Here is a 15,422-nt window from a genome sequence, read left to right on the forward strand (position 1 = left end):
TCTCTCCAGAGCTGGGGAGTCAGAACCCTGAATGCCCGGATTTCCTCCTGGAAATAGGAGGCGAGTGCTCTGAGCAAGGTGCCTGGGAGGAGTGGACACAGGTTCGGGGAAGGTCTCGCGGTGGGCAGTGACAGGGGCCACAAGGATACCAAACTTTGCAAAACTTCAGCGTCTCTGAAAACCACTCATCATCCCGTATGAGGAAGCCCAGGGAGCCTCGGTCCCCAGGCGGTAGGACAGTCGCCGCCAGCCCCTCCCCTGGCAGCACCCGAAGCGGACGCCCTGACCCCGCGGCCCTATCGCCCGGCAGCGTCCCCGAGTGGTTGGCGGAGTGTCTGTCGGGACGGGAGGTGGTGATGGCTGTGCCTGGGTCTGTCCAGAGTCCGTCCCGCCCCCGGCCTGACCCGGCAGGGTAGGAAGCCGGGCGGGGCGGGCGGGGATCTCAGGCACGTGGGTTCCCGCCGCGGCGACTGGACGCCGGCGCTGGCAAGCGAGAGTCGCGGCCGGGGCACTGCGGGCTGACGAGCGCCCTGCGAGGTGAGGGCGGGCCGCCTGCAGGGCCCGGAGACGAGGAGACGGCGGCGGGCGGGCCCGGGTACGCGGCCGGTGGCGGCTCAGGGGCGCCGGGCAGGCCGAGCCGAGCGCGTGAGTCCGTCCCGCCCCCGGCCTGACCCGGCAGGGTAGGAAGCCGGGCGGGGCGGGCGGGGATCTCAGGCACGTGGGTTCCCGCCGCGGCGACTGGACGCCGGCGCTGGCAAGCGAGAGTCGCGGCCGGGGCACTGCGGGCTGACGAGCGCCCTGCGAGGTGAGGGCGGGCCGCCTGCAGGGCCCGGAGACGAGGAGACGATTGCGGGCGGGCCCGGGTACGCGGCCGGTGGCGGCTCAGCGGCGCCGGGCAGGCAGAGCCGAGCGCGTGGGGCTGGCCGAGGAGGCGCGGTTCCCAGCGGGTGTGAGCGCTCCGGCAGGTCCGTGGTCGAGCTGGGTCTCCACGGGAGCTTCGAGCTTGGGGAATGTGGACGGATACCCGTACGGATACCCGGGTGAATGTGCGTCCGCGTATTTGGGAAAGTCTGTGTGTCCCTGGGTGAGTGCGTGCGCCCCTGCGGGGTCGAGTTGCTGAACCTGTGGAACTTGTTTGTGTTTGTGCTCTGGTGTGGACACCCTGGCAGTGGGACCAGGGCCAGAGACAGGCCAACCCTGGAAGCCCGCTGAGCCCCCTCCCTCCAGGGGTGCTCTGGGTGGCAACCTCACCTGGGCATCGGCAAGACTGGGGGTGGGGGGCAGAGCAGTGGCCTAGAAGGACAGTTAACCCTCTGTCAGGGCAGTTTTAATCTGGCAGGCTGCGGTACGAAGGGTCAGTCTGGAGAAAGACAGTTCCCTCTCTCCCCACCCCAACTAGGGCCGCAGGTGTCAGCCTTGGGGTTGCCAGGAGCCAGACCCAAGGGCCAGGCCCTGCTGCGGACCAGAACTGCCAGTTTGGAGTCTGTGGGACTGATGGCAGCTGTTCCTTTCATCATGCATCCCCAGCTTCCCTGGGCCCACAGCCTGAAGTGCCCACTTTGTTTGGGATCTAGGCTGGAATAATGGGGAGCTTTTGAGGGTCAGGGTGGGACCCAGATAAAGTCTCAGCTATCTATTGGTGGGAGTGGTTGGGAAAGAAGAGAGTCTTTGAGCAGACAGGGCCCCCTAAAAGCTCTCTGGAGACCCAGAGAGCTATACTCCATCGTGCCTTGTACACTGTGTGACCGTGGGCAAGGCATGTCCCTTCTCTGAGCCTCAGTGGCCTCATCTGTAAAGGGGGAGTAATAATGATGTGGAACATGAGGACTGTTGAAGAGCTGGTGTGTGGGTCATGTTCAACACAAATATCCTCCTGGGCAGGCTCACTGCTTGGGGGTGGGGGGATCAGTTCCTGGAGGGAACTTCCTGAAACCCAAATCCCAATCATTCTCCTCCTTGGGCTAAACTTTCACAGGACTTCCACTGGACTAAGCCTGAGCCCCTTGGCCTGGGACTCAAGGCCCCTGAGAACTGGTCCTTGCCACCTTCTCCAGCCACCTCTCCTGCCTGACTCTTCACCCTCTAGTAAATGCATGTAATCTGCTGTGCACAGTAGTCAGTTTCTTGCTTCTGGACCATTGCATATTCTATACTCACTGCCTGAAATGCCCTCCTACTCTCATCTTCTTCAGTTGGAGAACTACCCAGCCTTGGGGACCAGCTCAGATGCCCCCTCCTCTGGGAAGCCTTCCTTGATTCCCCCAGCTGGGCTGGAGCCTCTTGTGGGCTCTTGCAGTCCTGGTGCTGACAGCCCTGGTCCCACCTTGGACTGTTATGGTCTCTGTCTGTCTCCTCCTTCCCTCTCCCAAGGTCTGGGGACCCCTGGAAGGCAGGAACTGGGTCTCACTCATTTTTGTGTTGCCAGGACCCTGCACAGTGCTGAGCTAAACTGGGAGAGCAGCAGCAGCCCCTAACCCCTGCCCCTTGTCCCCAGCTTCCCCAGTGAAAGCCTGTCTACAGTGGAGCTCCGCGTCATTACAAAGAAGGGGAAACCAGAATCAGGTCACCAGAATGGGTGCACAGATTGTCAGAACAGTGTGTCCTGGGGCACTACAGGACTCACGGCGTACAAGCTGAAAACTTGGATTTCATCCAGAAGGCAATAGGGAGACTTGGAAGTTTTGTGAGCAGGGCATGGTCAGAACAGCATTTCAGAAAGATCTCTCTGGTTGCAGCGTGGAGAATGGATTGAGTAGTGTTGAGTACATGAAGGTTAGGGCATTTGTGAGATTGACACCAGAACCATCCAGGCATTATTTAAAGTTGGAGCCCTTGCCCCCTTGGCCAAACACTTCTCTGAGTCCTCAGATGCTCTTGCTCAGGAATTTGGGGAGAGTTAGGACTCTCCCTCCCCTAGTAGGAGCCAGGAGACTTGAAATTGATCTCATCCCAGCTTTGCCCCCAACACGCTGGGTGAGCTTGGGACAGTTCTTGCCCTACCAGCCTCTAAAAGGAGGCCAGAACCAGTGAAGTCTTGAACTGAGAGTACGGGGAGTGAGGAGGGGACAGCTGGCACGAACGGCTTATCACTCTCCACTTCGTCTTACCTTGGGCTGTCCTGGGGTCTGGCTGGAGGGGTTGGAGTGTCACAGTGGGTGACACTCACAAATGGTTGCCAAGCTTGGACCGCAGAGTGAGGCTATGGCCCCTCGTTTCTTGTCCTCCTCCTGCCCAGGGTGCACAGAGCTTTGAGGTTTCTGGATCCTCCAAGGACCAGCTAAAAGAATGTGAGAACATCACCAAGTCTTCATAGGTGACCCTGTGAAGGCTTTGATTTGGCTTCTTTCCTGGCTGTGAGGAGCCACTGTGCCCCTTTAGGTGTCAGTTTTGCCATCTGTAAATTGGGCATGATGGTCCTTGTGTCTTCAAATGAAGGTTGCTATGAGGATTCTTAAGACAGTGTCTAGGAAAGGGCCTCGTAAGCTGTAAAATGCAATGCACAGGGGAGGCGCGTGATACTTATAGACCTAAATGCATTTTGAAGACGATACAAGAACACAAATGCAATAGTGAGGGATCGTGCTGGTTATTGGAATTTTAACTATTGACAGCCTTCCTCTCCCTGCCCTCTCTGCAGAGACAGCTTACTAGTAACATTTTATAAATGTACTTCATTTTATCTTCCACCAACCCTGTAAGGGAGGAATTATTACTCGCATTTTGCAGATGAGGAAATAAAGGCTCAGAGAGCACCTTGACCAAAGTCACAAAGCTGGTAAAAGCTGGGATAAGCCCTACCTAGCTTATCCTTCCCCATTCAAGACAGAAGCCCCATCTGGGTGAGGCCAGGTCCTCTAGTTTTCAGGCTGAGGTAAGTTTGAATTCCATCCTGAAAACATGTCTTCAGTTCTTGCTTGTGGCCTGATTACCCAGCTGCTGGTAAGATAGTATCTGCTCAGGCTGCCCACAGGGCTGGAGAAGCCTTGCTGATCTGGGTGAGAGGGGGTGCAGTTACCCCGGTGAAATCTTTCCTCTCCCCAAACTTCCTTCTGTGGGTCTGTCTGGTGTACCTTTTGACCCACACCTTCCTCTTAGGCCTGCCTTTGTGTCCTCAGGTCTGGCCTCTCCAGCCATTGGGAGACTGGCTATGGGGGCCTTCCCTGACCTCTGTACTCATCCTAGAGGTCAGTTGCAGGACTAGGCCAGGCCGAGCCCACTGTCTCTCTCTGTCCACATCACCCAGCACAGGCTGGGTACAGAGGAGGTGCCAGTGAGTGTTTGGGAAATGAATGACCAGGTGAAAGTAGGTGTATAATAGAAGAGGAAGATCTTGCTCCATGGAGAGATACAGTTGGTTCTTGAGCAGAGGGGTTCCTCTACTCCTCTGTCATGCCATCTCCAAGGCCTGAGTTGTGTCTGGTCCAGTGAGTACCTGGAGTCCCTGCTGGGAAGGTGGGCAACCTAGGCCCTTCTGGGCAGCTGCTTCCTCCTTGGTGCTCTACCCTGGTGCCCTGTCATCACAGTGACAATGACACTGCCTGGGCACTGGAGCATGGGAGGAGGGCCTCCCTCAGACTTCTTGGGGCCCTCTCCTCTCCTCTCCCCCTGCCTTGGGGAGGATCCTGGTGTTGCTGCAGCTTCCTGGTGAGCACCCAATCTCCCCAGCCTCAGCTTGTGGGAGGAGTCTTGCTGTGGCTGGGCTGTGGGCCAGCAAGGATGCTTTCCATCTCACAAGGAAATCCAGGGCCAAGGGATCAGCTCCCCTCACTGGACCATTATGTGTGTAGTCTCCTTCTTGATTCCTCCTTTCTGACCCCCCTTTCCTATCCAACTTCCATGTGGCACCATCTTTGCAAAGATCAACTCCTACCATGTCCTTCCCTGCTTAAGCCCTGCCATGGCTTCTCATTGTCCTCAGGATTGAGGCCTCAACCTGGCCTTCAAGCCTTTTTGTGTGAGGCCTGCAGGCCCTCCCACATTCTGTGCCACCTAACCCTCCACTCCAATTTCACATGACCCCCCCAGTCTTCCCCCGACAGGCCACACTGTCACACCAGGGAGTCTTTGCACATGCTCTTCCCTCTGCCTTCGGTGATCTCCTACATTTTTGTCTACCCGACAAACTCCATATCATCCTTCACGTCCCAGCTCAAATGACCCCTCCTCAGGGAAGCTCTCCCTGACTACCTTCCCACACCAGTTAGAGGTTACTCTGGATTCCATATCCCCAGGACTTCCCTTAGTCATGGCTTAATCACTCAAGCGGACTTGGTCCATGTCTGTGTCTTTCTCCCCATCCGGACTGGAGCTCCTCAAGGGCCTGACAGAGTCTGATCTGAGTCTGGGTTTGCAGGGTCTTTCCGAGGTTGGGCATATGGGGGTATTAGCAAGTGTTTGTTGAGACACTGTGGCTCCTGGGAAAGTGATTTATTATTGTGTTACTCTGAGAGTCTAGACTCCTGTGGTTCTGAAAATCTCAAAACCAAAGCTATCAGAAGCAATGAATAACAGAAGTGAAGAAACATTTAGTATTCACTCCTGGAACCAGAGACTCTTGGAATTGGACTGTAAGAACCAATGAACTCCAAATCCTGGAAGCACTCTGAGTGAGACAATCAGAATCACAGGCTCACGTATATCCTGGCCAACACTTTTGTCCCTTTTTCTACCTTGGGGTCTCGATTCTCCCTCTTTCCTCCGAAACCCTTCCTGCTTCTCCACAGACCTGATCGCAGCCCCTTCTAGGAGCCTTCCCTGACTCCTCTGACCATGACCCCTGCTCTCTGCTAGGTCACCTGGTAAGGCCCCCTGCTGAGAAGTGTTTCGGGGTCTCTATGCCAAGATGGGCAGATGCAGCCTCCACATTAGGAGAGTGCATGATCTGCTAGCCCCACGGAGCACCCACCTGCCCCCTTGTCTTGCTCATTCCTCACGAGCTGTCTTATGTAGCAGTGAGTCTCCCTGTCTGACCAGTGAAGAACCTGAGGCTCAGAGAGCGGCACTGACTTGACCAAGATTGCACAGCATGGATGGTTCCAAGTTGGAGCCTGAACCCAGGGTTCTTGCCTCTTGAGTATGGCTGGAGGCATTCGGGTGTGATGGGTTGGGGTGGAGTCCAGGGCATTGTGGTTCTGAACTTGTTCAGTTTAGCAACTGTGTGGGGCTGTGCTGTGTCAGAGGTGGATCAGGTGGCTTGGAGTCCTGCCCTGGAGTGGGTTTGGGGGTGCTCAACCCCACACTGAAAATTAGAAGAACAGACCTTGATAAGTCCCTTCCTCTTCAGGAGTCTCAGTTTCCTGATCTGTAAGGTGGGAGGACCAGCCTAACTGACCTGAGACCCACACACTCAGATGCTCTGAGCTCAACCCCAATGGATGGCTCCCACAGTCAGGATCCTGAGGGCTCCCAAGGGGGAGAGAGATTCCAGAAGGGGCTACAGAGACCCAGGGCCTCCAGAGGAGGCTGCAGAGGCTTCACACTACAACAGCACCTGCTGATAACATCTGAGGTTAGCCCTCAGCTATTTCCCCAGACAAGCCCCAGTGTTTGTGTTGCAGAAAGCACACCAGGCAAGGCTGGGGGCCTATTGGCCTTCAGCCCCATGGAGGACCTTTGGGAGGGGGCAGAGGATGACTTCCAAGATTCTTCCTGTCCTCCAACCCAGCCTTGCCCTCTCTACTCCCCTCAAGCCCCAGGGATGACTGACAGTTTCCCAAACATACTGCCGCAGTTTTCGCTCACTCTACTCCTCTTCCCTCTCCACCCTCTTGACTCCTACCCATCTTCCAAAGGCAGGTGTCCTCTCCTCCAGGAAGCCTTCCCTGATCACTGCCCCCCCCCATTCCCATTAGCGGCCCTCTTGGTTCCTTCAGCTCTCATCACCTTAACTTGTCGCTGACTATTTCTGGTTCTTCCCCTGTCCTCTTCCCTCCACCCTCAGCCTTGACAGTGAGCTCCTCAAGATCACGGAAGGGTCTGACCCACCTCAGAGTCCCTAAGTGCCCCGCACCGGGACAGGTGTAGGTATGGCAGCCCCCGTAAAGGGTGAGTGAGTGATGGGGTATGGTGGGGTGTAAGTCCTGCTGGGGGTCCCTAAGCTGCCCTCCCTTCTGAGGACAGCCTTCAGTGTGGGAACCTTGATCTGTGGTCAGTCTGGCTGTGACCTTGCTACTCTGCCCATAATACCTGTGAGTTTCCTGCCCCTCTTATCTTCCTGGGATACTCCCATCCTCCCTGCCTTCTTCACGTGCTAAAATCATATCTCTTTTAATTATTTCACAAAATGAGTCTAAATCATCTCCTTTAGTTATCTCGACAAACTTACGAGGCAGGTACTGTTCTTAGATTGCAAGGAAATTGAGAGTTAAGTTGTGGAGCTGAGGCTTGTCCAGCTCCTATAGCTGGGAATAGCGGAACTGGGATCTCCCACCTGCCCAGTGCCCTCCCCGGCCCCTCAGTGGTGTTCTGGATCCAGAGCCTCTGTTTCCCTTCACAGCACTCCACCCCCAGCAGAGGCAGGCAGCAGGAGTTTCCAGAATGGTGATGGGTCACTTTCCCCTGCCAAACTGGACAGGGCCAGCCAGGTGGGTGTTGAGCAGGCAGTACATTCCAGAGCCACCCTAGTGGAGAAGCTGGAATGTTGTCCAACCACCTTGGAAATTCTGCAACCAGCCTGGGAACTGCCCCAGCCACTCCTCCTGGCTTTGGGCTCACTAGCCTGGGACCACAGGGAGAAAGACCCAGTGTGGGATAGAGGCAGAGCCAGGTTAAGGGAGAGGGTAGTCAGTCTGCATGCTAGGCTTGGCTCTGCCCTTGGCTTATTGGTGACCTTGGGTGAGATCTTGGGCTACCGTTTCTGGCCTTGTTGGTTTTTTTTTTTTTAACTGTAAGATGGGTACAGTAACCATCATGGCTGCTTCACAGTGGGGAACTACCAGGAAGAGCAGATCTTGGGCCCTGCCAGTAAGACGTTCCCTCCGGTGGAGAATTAATCAGACAGGCAAAGCTGTGGGGCTCAAAGAGGGCTGGTCAGGGAGCTTCCTGGAAGAGAGGATCCGGGCTTTGGAGGGTATGAGGTAGTTACCCCAAAACTGGGTTCGCCTCTTCGTGGGCATCAAGCCAAAAGGCACAACCAAGCCAAAGAGCAGGAGAGGGAAGTACTTACTACTTGCAGCAAGTAAGGAAAACACCGGGGACCTTTCCCAAAGCAGTGTCTCACCGAACAGCAAAACTGGGGGAGTTTTAAGCTAAGGGTACATGCATATTCACTTGCAAGGGATATGAGCAGAGAACTCAGCATATAATTGGGGCAAACGTTGACAGGGTCCAAGCTTTAGTTGACTGAGGACTCAAGTCAGAAAAGGTCATCATCATCATTCCTTAGGTTCCAGTTGATCTGGTGGTTGAGCCCTCAAGGGGGGTTTAAATTTTGCAAAACTTCTCAAGAAAGTGCTTCAGGCTAATCTTTACCATTGAAACAGAACTGGGAATCTTTACAACTGATTTATTGTATTTGCTATTGCTACTTCTCTTGCCCTTAAGATCGTTAATTACTGAGACCTGTTCAAGGGCAAGCATTTCCGGCCAGGCTTAAATCCTAGGCCTAATATGGCTTCTCTTATGCCAAGAAAGCCATGCCTGGTTTTCTTTCTCTGGGGAACCCCTACCCTATCTGCTTACAGTCAGGGGCATAGCTCCTAAAGTCAGACGGAACAGGGCTGCTCTGCCATTTGCTAACTATGTGACCCTGGAGAGGTCATTCAACCTCTCTGAAATTCTCAGGACTAAACGAGAAGAGGTTGATGGAGCCATCTAACATGGAACTTGGCACAGAGAAAGCATTCGACTCTTGTTATGACATAGCTGTTAGAAGATAAGGGAGGGTATCCCTAAGCAAAGATATGACCATGGGACTGCTTTTGCTGTGTTGGAGACAGAAAGATGAGTGTGGAGGCGGAGAGGGAGAGTATTGTGGAGGGCGGCAGGCACCAGATCAGCAGGGCCTTGAGTGCCAGGCTCAGGAACTTAGATGTCAACCTGAGGGCAATGGGGAGCCATGGAAGGATGTTGAGCTCCATAGTATGTGGTCAGATGTGTGGTTTAGGAAGACCCATAACTGCAGTATGAAAAATGGACAGGAGGGGCAGGGGTGGAGGCAGGGAGACCAGTAAGTAGGCTAGTGCAATGGTCTGGAGGAGAAACGCAGGCCCAAAACCATGGGGTCGGGAAGAGTGGCACGTCTAAACCACTGCACTGGTCGAACTGACAGGGCTTGGTGAGTGATCGTTTCACATGGGTGGGAAAGAGAGAGGTTGTCAAGGGTGTACTGGAGCTTTGAAGCCTGGAAGGATGGATGGTAGAGACCCTTCTCAGAAATGGGAGAGTGGCTTTGAGAACGTGCATTGTTCTACCTTAGTCTTTTGAGTGAAGATATCTCCCTAGGAGGAGAAGACTGGGTGTGACCCTGTGTGGAGTGGGTGCAAAGGTGAAGCTCTTTCTTTCACCTTGTCACTAGACTCCAGAACAGACCGGCAAACAGCTACCAGCCCGCTGGCCAATGTCAGCCTGAGAGTCCTGGGGCAAGGTGCACTGGGAAAACGGTGGTCCAGGGCCTTTCCAGTGCCCCCTCCGCCTGCCCTATTCCTGCAGCCACCCATCTCCTCTCCCAACTTTCCCCCATGCTTGCATTGTACTTCCAGCTTAGGGACCTGGCTCAGCTGTCTCAGACCCCACTCCCCCATTGCAGGGAAATGAAACCGGGAGAAAAAGGAAGGGGATGTTCTTCTTCTCTGAGATGGGTCTGAGGTTCTGCTGGGACCTGCCCACACAGAGGCGTTCCTCCACCAGGTCACCATCCCCTCACTGAAGCACTGTGCCTGCTCTGTGGGAGGGGCTCCAGGCAAGACATAAAACTAGGGCCAGAATCCAGACCTGGGTTCTGCTCTTGGCTCTGTCCCTGGCTTATTGTGCAGCCTTGGGCCTTAGTTTCCTCCTCTGTCAAATGGGAGGTTGGCAGAGGTGATTTCTAAAGGCTGTTCCCGGCCCTGACTGTTTAAGACTCTGGGTGTGTGAGAGAGAGTGTGTGTGTATACTGTGTATACATCTGAGTATGACTGTGTACATCTCTGTGTATCTGTGTATCTAAGTGTGTCCATGCCTGTGTGTGTCCTTGTGTGTTTACAACACCTATGGAGGAATGGTTAGAGGTGGGATGAGGGAGGAAGGGTATTCCAGATAGAGACCCAGCTTGAGCTAAACTAGGTTGGCCAGAGTACTGTCGAGTGTACACTGGGCAAGGAGGGTATTGACTGTTTCCAGACCAGGAACAAGGGAGGGGGCACTGGAGGCTCAGCTCAACTCTGCAGGGTATGGGGGAGACCCTGCCTGGCAGAGCCACCCTCCCGTGAAAGGGGACCTGGGCCTGAAGGCTGGGAACAACCGTCCCTAGAACATGTGAGCTAAGGGTGGACGGCTAGGGGGTGAGTGTGGGCAGAGGACACTCCTGCCTACCGGGACAAGCACACCAGCTCACTTCTTTGCCTCTTTCAGACCAAGATTGGAGCAGAAGAGGCAGTCCGGGGAAGGCTCGGCCTGGCTGACTTCCCGTGACCCAGAGCCCAAGCTGTCTCCACCTCCCTGTCTCAGGAGCCCGGGCACTGCCTGCCCTGAGAAATGCTGGAAGCTGGGCGAGGCCCCAGGCCAGGGGACCTGTTTTTCCTGTTTCCCACAGAGTTCCCTGCAGCTCAGTCCAGGGGTCCAGGCGGGTGCATTCATGAGTGAGGAACCTGAGCCTGCACTGAGCATCCTGACAGCTGAGAGCAGGGGCTGGTCAGGTATGGGCGTGCAAGGGCAGGGTCTGCTGGCTGGGAGGCTGGGAGCTGGGAGGCTGGGGCTGGTGCACTCGTGCATGTGTATACACTGAACTGGAGGTAAATCAAGGGGATCTGTGCCCTGCTCCCTCCATCCCAGGCTGTGATGAATTCAGCCTTCAGAGCCAGACAGCCCTGGGTATCAAACCCAATCTTTCCAATTCCTGGCAGTGTGACCTTGAACAAATAGCTTAACCTCTATGGCGCCATCTGCCAAGGAATGAGGTGAGGGATGAAATGGGGATGCTGCAGGGAAGTTGCTCAGCCCAGACTTGACCCCTACAAAGTGAAGGGGGGTGGTGATCTAGGATCAGGAGCTCCTGATCCAGACTGACCCATGACCTGAGCCAGAGTTGGGTGAGGTAAAGGAATGTGGATCAGAGAGCTGACCCATCTCCAGAATGCCTGGGTCCGGTTCCCCTCCCTCTGGCATTTCTCTGATGTGTCCAGAGTAGAGCAGGGCTCTTGAAAGAGAGACAGTCCAGGAGCCTGCCTAGGGCAGGAGCAGGCCTCAGGTGGGCTGGGCCCCTGGAGGGCTGGTGTGACCCCTGGCCACCTAGGATCAGCAGCTGAGAAATCCTTCAATGTCATTGTCCTCTGAAAGGTCCTCAGAGGAATAAGGGAAAGGAGAGCCACCATCATAAATCTTAGCCTCCTCTGGCCTCCCATAGCTCTTATGCTTGCTTCACTTATTCATTCATTCATTCACTCACTCATTCATTCATTCTCTCATTCATGTCATACCTGCTTTGGATCAGGCCTCTTGCTGGATGATAGGGACAGAGAAAGGAATCAGACGGACCCAGTCCTCCAGGAGCACCTGGAATGTGTTGGGGTAGAGAGTGGAAGGACAAATTCCCAGCAGGGTGTGAGGAATGCCCTGGGGGATTAGTGATGGAGGGAGAGAGCTTCAGAGATGAGGTGACATTTGAGAAGAGCCTTGAGTGATGGGCAGGATAGAGTGCAGTGTGTGTGGGTCTGGAAAGGCTTTCTAGACAGAAAGAACAGCAATACACAAAGGCAGGAAAGCCTGGCAGGCACTTACATGGCTCACGTCTCCCTCCACACTAGGAGCTCTTGAGCGCAGGGCCAGCCAGAACTGGACACAGAGGGGCTGGTGAGTGGTGTTGGACAAAGTTAGGTGGGAGCTGGTCCTGGGGAGCTGGGAGTGAGGCCCCAAGGGCATCAGGGGTCAGGAGAGGCAGTGGAGAGGGCTGAGGGAGAGGGCTGGGCACTTGGCTGTCTATATAAGCAGGGGCTGGTCAGAGGGGGTGGGGCAGGAAAGGCGTACTCACAGGTTGGTGGGCCAGCCTGTGGAGGGAGAGGACAGGCAGGGTCAGTCTGGACAGGGGCCACAATGATAGAGTCCCCAGCTGGCCTGTGAGGGTGGAGGTCAGGATGTCTTAAAACAGGTGGAAAGGGCAACTCCCTTGGTTCATGAGAGACTTAGGGAAGTTTCCACCCCTCTCATCAGTGTCAGAGGTTCCATCATGAGTAATTAGCAAGAAACTGTGTAGAGCAATGAGATGTTGACCATGAAGGGAAGATGAGAGCCCTGACCCCGACCCTGAGGAGAGACCCACCAGGCCTCAGCACCGGGGCAGGAGCGGAGCAGCTCTGGGGAGGTGGGGCTGGGGGGATGTTCCCTGAGCATGGAGTACAGAGGGGCCACCCTCCCTGTCTCCAGTGGGGCAGAGCACCTCAGGGGGGAAGTTTGAGGACCACAGTTCTACCAGGCCAGGGGATTCAGCCCATGAGAGGTCTGAACCTCAGGAGGGCAGGAAATACCTGATGTCATCTGGGGCTCTGTGGCAGAGCTGGACACCCCAAGCCGGTGTCCGCAGGGGGAATGGCTCCTCCACAGATCCTTAGTCTCACACCCGGGCTTCCAGACTCCTCCTACAGCTCCTGTGAGCCAGCAACTCCTGCTCATCTCCCAGTGCACCAGACCTGGTGGTCCCAGCCTTCGCCCTTTCCCACAGTCCATGATGTGGCATCTCACACTTACCATGCCTGACACTGAGTTCCCCCTCCTCCTGACCCCTGAGCCTGAGGCATCCTGGCCCCTCCTCCATCCAGACTCCCTGTGGGCCAGTCTCTCCAGCCTCCCTCCCAAACAGCTCTCAGACTTCTCCCCTCATGAGGTTCCCAGGTCTGACCCCAGCTTGGGCCTTGGAGTCAGTCGCCTGGTCCACCACACTCACCTGCTTCACGGCCTCCAGGACCTTCTGTCTCTCCTCCACCCCTGGCCTGAGACAGCTCCCCAAAGATTTCAGGAAAAAGCCTCAGGTGAGCTGAGCCTCAAAGCTCGTAACACACAGTGTACCTACTGTGTGCCAGGCATGGCTCCAAACGTTTTACACGAATTACCTAATCCTCACAGCAGCCCTGTGATATAGGTTCTGTTAATCACCTCATTTTACAGATGAGGGAACAAAGGCAGTCTGTGTCCAGAGGCCGGGTTCTTCTTAATCACTGGAGTTCGCTGAGCTGACGGATAGAGTTGTAATTTCAACAGGTGGAGGCGAGGGGTGTGAATGGATTCCAGATTGAAGGAGCAACATAAGGCTGGGAGGCGAACAGCATTGGGTGCCTTCAGGAAACTGCAGGTCACAGGGGATTGCGGCTGGTGACAGAGGCTGGATTATGAAAACCTCTGGTACCAGATCGAGGAGCTGGGTTTTCTCCTGAGAGCAGACAGGAGCCACAGGAGGTTTCAAGCAGGAGAATGACTTGTCTTTTCCAGAGACCCCTCTGGACTGGGGGGACTGAGGCTGGAGGCAGGGAGGCTGATTCAGTGGCTCCAGCAGCAAGGGTGGAGGTGACACTGGGCTGCAAGGAGTAGAGTGGGATGCAGGAAGTGCTTTAATGCTGGATCCTGAGTCCTGGCCCCAGGCCAGAGGGGTCCCAGCAGTTTGGCCCTGCCAGCGCCCCCCACGCCAACCCCATACCTACCTCCTCATCCTGGATCTGCCCCGGCTCCTTGGGGAGGAACCTGTGTCCGTGGGACGGAGTTCACAAGTGCAGGCTCCCTGCCTCCTGGTAGCATCTTTGCTGACAATAGGAGGCAGGGAAGATGGGGGAAGGGGAGGGTTATGGGGAAAGAAGGAAGCTGAGGGAGCAGTGTGTCCTTCAGACCCCCTAATCTTAACTTCATGGGCCTCAGGCTGCTTCTGGGAGACCAGGCTGGGCAAGAAGCTCAGTGTCTAAGGGAGTGGATGTCACTGGCTCTGCAGAATCTCTGAGCCCCAGCCTCTCAGGACCCCAGGTTCCAAAATGAAAGGGATTTTACAGCCCCAGATTCTCAGGGTGGGGAGGACATACATGACATCTGCCCTCTCTGTCATCCCAGACACACCCACACATAGGGCACAAGCCCTTCTGCAGACTCTGCTAGAGAGATCCTTGCACACCCCCATAAGCAGTGAGTTCACTACCTCCTCCTACAGCCCCTTCCATTGTGGGATGGACCCAGATAGGAATTGTAGCCTATCCTCAGCCTGTGACCTGGGCCAAGTTACTTGAATGATCTGTGTCTCAGCCTCTTTATCGGAAACCTGGGCATGATAACCTGGCTTCCAGAACCGTGTTGTAAGGATAGAATGAATTCACGTGAATAAAGCGCACATAGTAGTAGTGAGGCTTGAATAATGTCAGCTCCCCTGCCCCTTCACACTATTAGAAAGTTATTCTTTGTGTTTGTCCCAGACCTGCCCCTCTGGGACTCCCGTTATGATTTCCAGCCTACCTTCTGAGACCTTTGGGCACACCTTTGCCTTCCAGACTGGGATACTCTGAGAGAGAGCTCTTGGTCACATTGGAGCGGTGGGGAGAGGAGGAAGGTGGCATCCTGATCTCCAGGTGCTCACTGTCTGGACGGTCAGGCATCACAGCTGTGTTATATGCTCACTGGGGACAAGCTAGGAGAAGGTCAAGGTAGTGATGATATGTGAAGAGAAGCTGGGCAAGCCTGGAGGAAGCTGAATTTGCCCCCCAGCAGAAGTCCCCTGATGCCCCCACTACCACCTACACCCCACACTTCCCTGGAATCTTCAGGAGAGTCACAGCCCCATCTGGTAGCCTCATAGGCCAGGGAGCAGGACTTCTGTTTACAGATGCAGGAAGTACCAGAATAGGAGTGCCTAAAAATATTTGCTGAGAGGTGAATGAATGGCTGAAGAGGGAGACCCTTGGAAACACTCCCTCAAATACCAAAATACCAGGCACAGGGCCAGAGCCTCCCCAGAGAGAAGAAAGCTGAGCCAAAGGAAAGAACTTCCTAATGCCACCAGGAAGGTGTGGGCTGCCCACTGGCCACAAACAGGCAGTGGGCACTGGGTGTGAGGTGGACACAGTCAGCCTCAAAGGCCCCTTTCCGTGAATCTCAGATGGTACCCCTTTGGGATCACCAGATCCTCAGATTCTAGAGCTCAGAATCCTAGATCTAGAACTCTGTGTTCCTGAGGTTCTCAAACAGGGTCACTGACTTTATTTTTTTAAGGCAAGCTGGTAAGTATTTTAGGCTTTGAGGAACATATAGTCTTTGTCATAACT

The 15,422-nt window shown here is 55.1% G+C and overlaps 1 protein-coding gene across 4 annotated transcripts in view; it reads left to right on the plus strand.

Annotated features, from left to right (window-relative positions):
* Positions 1-697: 697 nt before the first annotated feature.
* The window catches only part of P2RY2 (purinergic receptor P2Y2), a 30,435-nt gene continuing 15,710 nt past the window's right edge, over positions 698-15,422 (plus strand). For 3 of the 4 annotated variants that reach the window (XR_008616644.1, XR_003678421.2, XM_024131675.3), the window contains exons 1-2: positions 698-805; positions 10,549-10,832. The gene's annotated coding sequence lies outside the window, so the exon portion shown is untranslated. Of the gene's footprint in view, positions 806-846; positions 966-10,548; positions 10,833-15,422 lie in introns of those variants that run through there. The other variant, XM_028484923.2, reaches the window with a different exon arrangement.

The sequence above is a fragment of the Physeter macrocephalus genome, unplaced genomic scaffold (genome assembly GCF_002837175.3).
Source record: "Physeter macrocephalus isolate SW-GA unplaced genomic scaffold, ASM283717v5 random_347, whole genome shotgun sequence".
Classification (NCBI taxonomy): Eukaryota; Metazoa; Chordata; class Mammalia; order Artiodactyla; family Physeteridae; genus Physeter; species Physeter macrocephalus.